Source organism: Cannabis sativa, unplaced genomic scaffold (assembly GCF_029168945.1).
Source record: "Cannabis sativa cultivar Pink pepper isolate KNU-18-1 unplaced genomic scaffold, ASM2916894v1 Contig4, whole genome shotgun sequence".
Taxonomy (NCBI): Eukaryota; Viridiplantae; Streptophyta; class Magnoliopsida; order Rosales; family Cannabaceae; genus Cannabis; species Cannabis sativa.
The window spans coordinates 2,430,368-2,434,400 of NW_026870040.1; positions in this window are offsets into that span (position 1 = coordinate 2,430,368).

Below are 4,033 nucleotides of genomic sequence, written 5' to 3' on the forward strand. Positions count from 1 at the left end.
AATCATAATCCTTCACTAATTCCAACCAACGCCTTTGTCTCATGTTCAAATCTTTTTGAGTAAAGAAATACTTGAGACTTTTATGGTCGGTATAGATCTCACACTTCTCCCCATAAAGGTAATGCCGCCAAATCTTCAGTGCAAAAACCACTGCGGCCAATTCTAAATCATGAGTCGGGTATCGCTGTTCATAATCCTTTAACTGACGGGAGGCATAAGCGATAACCCGATCGGCTTGCATCAATACACACCCCAAACCCTGTTTGGATGCGTCACAGTAGACTACGAACTTCTCCTTGTCCGAAGGCAAAGCTAGCACCGGAGCAGTAATCAATCTCTGCTTCAGCTCCTGAAAGTTAGCTTCATATTTATCTGACCAGATAAATCGCTGATTCTTCTTTGTAAGCTCGGTTAGGGGCATTGAAATTTTGGAGAACCCCTCCACGAACCTACGGTAGTACCCAGCTAATCCCAAGAAGCTTCTGATCTCTGTCACTGTCTTCGGTCTCGGCCAATCCCTAACGGATTCAATCTTCCCGGGATCCACCTTGATCCCATCTTTACTCACAATGTGCCCTAGGAAGGACACCTGAGACAACCAGAACTCACATTTCTTGAACTTGGCGTAAAGCTTATGTTCTCGAAGTCGTTGCAGTACCATCTGAAGATGTAATTCATGCTCCTCTTCTGATTGAGAGTACACGAGGATGTCGTCGATAAACACAATCACACAGATATCGAGGAAATCCTTGAATACTCTATTCATCAGGTCCATGAATGTTGCAGGAGCATTGGTTAGTCCGAATGACATAACCAGAAACTCGTAATGTCCATACCTAGTACGGAAAGTCATCTTTGGAATGTCCTCCTCTCGGATTCTCAACTGATGATAACCCGAGCGGAGATCAATCTTAGAAAAGACCGTCTTCCCCTGAAGCTGATCGAACAAGTCATCGATCCTAGGTAATGGATATTTATTCTTCACTGTCAGCTTGTTCAACTCCCTGTAGTCGATGCACATCCTCATAGATCCATCCTTCTTCTTGACGAACAAAACCGGGGCTCCCCAGGGTGATACACTGGGCCGAATGAACCCTATGTCAAGCAACCCTTGGAGCTGAATCTTTAATTCCTTAAGTTCGAGTGGAGCCATTCTATACGGGCTTTGGAAACCGGTTACACCCCTGGTGCCAAGTCAATCACGAAATCAATCTCCCGCTGAGGTGGTAACCCTGGAAGTTCTTCGGGAAAAACGTCCAAAAATTCCCGAACCACTCTGATGTCCTCTGGCCGAATGGTGTCTGGCCGAGTGGTGTCCACCACCACGGCCAGAAACCCTAAGCACCCGCCGTGCAACAATTCTCTCGCTGACATAGCCGAGATCACCGGGATCCGAGATCCCTGAACCGAACCAACAAATACAAACGGTTCTTCACTTTCCGGTTGGAAGACCACCATCTTCCTTTTACAATCAATGCTCGCCGAATATTTAGATAGGAAATCCATTCCTAAAATAATATCGAATTCGACTAAGCTCATCTCTATCAGATCAGCGCTTAACTCTCTACCATCTATCCTGATCGGCATAGACCTAATCCACCTATTGGAGATAACCAATTCTCCGCCAGGTAACAGGGTTCCAAACCCTGATTCATATCTATCGTAGGGTCTACCCAATTTACTAAAGACTCTGGCCGCCACATAAGAATGTGTAGCCCCAGAATCAAACAGCACTGAATATAGCGAGTTGTTAATAAAAAGCTGACCTGTGACTACTGATGGGCTGGCATCTGCATCAGCCTGAGTGATAGCGAACACCCTGGCTGGAGTGGGTATCGCTGGAGCTCGCGGTGCCTCTGGTCGGAGCTGGGGACATTCCCTCTTGAAGTGTCCGGGCATGCCACAATGAAAGCATCCCTGACCTTTGCACTCACCCCGATGGTGCCTCTTGCAGCTAGGGCACTCGGGATAGGAGAATCGGGTCTCAGTACCACCAGGACGACTCCCTCTGTTCTGGTTCCCCCGGAACCTCTTGTTCTGACTCGAGCCACCGGAAGCAGTGGGTGCCCTCTTCCTCTGATCAATGGCCGAACCACTACTCCCCCTGCTATAGCCTGATGCAGGAGGGGTAGGAGCTCCGCCACTAACCGGAGTACTGGCTGATTCTGACATGCACCCCACTGCGCCCTCAGCTCGCAGTGCCTTCTCCACCATCTGAGCATAGGTGGTGCTGTCGTCGGTGGTGATCATCAGATCATGCCTGATCTTGGGATTCAACCCGTCCAGATACTTCTCCTTCTTGCTGAAGTCGGTCGGCACAATTCCCGAGGCTAACCTCGCCAACCGATCGAACTGAGTAGTATACTCAGTGACGCTCATGTTCTCCCGCTGGGTCAGGTGAACGAACTCTTTCCTCTTGGCGCTTCTGACCGCCTCATTGTAGTATTTCGCATTAAAGAGTTCCTGGAACCTTTCCCAGGTCATGGTGATGACGTCATGGATCTGAGACACCATGTCCCACCATACCAGGGCGTCCTCCTGGAACTGAAACGTGGCGCACACCACTCTGTCGTTACCGGTGACACCCATAAAATTCAGTATCTTGGTGATCACCGCCAGCCACTGTTCGACTTTCATCACGTCCGGACCTCCCAGGAATACCGGAGGTGCTTGCTTCCGGAACCGCTCATACAATGGTTCCAATCTATGGGCCGCCACCACTATCTCGGCCTGGGCAGCAGGGGCAGGTGCCACTGGAACTACGGGCACAGGAACTGCAGGAGCACCCTGCTGTCTCAACCTCTGAATCTCGAGGTCTTGCTCTTCGATACGGGCTTGCATCTCCGCAAACCGCAACTCCCAATTCGAGGCTCCCTGATCGGCTGGGGGAGCCTGGGCAGCCTGTGGCGGGTTCTCATCACCCCGGCCACGAGCCCTGCCTCGGGGACCTCTGCCTCGGCCCCTAGCAGGTGGGGGAAACTGAGCTCCCTGTCCTTGATTCGACCCCACTGAGTTGCCCTGACTCCTGGTAGTCCGCCTGGCGTCCATCTAGTTAGAACCGCCTGCGAAACCAAGAGTTGGCATATCAGGTCGTATTCAAGGCGAGTTTACTAATGCCGCTTAATTTGGAAATTAAAAACGAAACATGTGCCTATTCTACTATCAGGCTACTAACATGCTTCCTAACAGGCTTTTCTTTTTTTTTTCATAACTGAATAAAATAAACTACTAAAGCAATAAAGGCTTACTGAACCGTGAACCGAGCTAACTGCTGATGATGATTGTACATGTCGTGACGATCTTCGGAAGACAACACAGCGGCTCGATACCAAATTGTAACACCCTAACTAACATAGGCGTATTACGTGATTTTTAAACATACTGTGCAGCTCGTTGCTAATCAACGAGGTTTATGGAAAAACGTGATTAATTAAAATTTTGCTTTTTAATTAAACTTATAAACCATATTACAAAAGACTCGGGATCCCGATTTATAAAATCATTTACAAAAGTTTTAACTGTTTAACTATTACATAAAATTTAAAAGTCGTCTAACGACCAGTTACAAAATTTCAGCCTTGCTGTCCCGAGGATCGTACGCTCCAGGCCTAACCGCCCCGACATGTACAATCTCATAAGCTCGCTCACGGTCCATCAGCTATAGCCTTGCCTTTACCTACACATGAACATAAACTGTGAGTCGACAGACTCAGTAAGAAAAGCATAATAATATCATACATAATTCTAACTGCCGTGTCCAACACGATACTGAGTCCCGCTACTGCCATGTCCAACATGGTACTGAGCCACTACTGCCATGTCCAACATGGTACTGAGTTTTGAACGTTCATAGGGACGGTACTATTGACAAGTATCCTCCTAATCGGTCGAACCGGTCATACTCCGGCTGCTGGTCATACTCCAGCCTGTACCGACGGGATAGGTCAATAGCACTGAACCACCAACCAAATGTCAGCCTGATCGGTCGAACCGGTCATACTCCGGCTGCTGGTCATACTCCAGCCTGTACCGA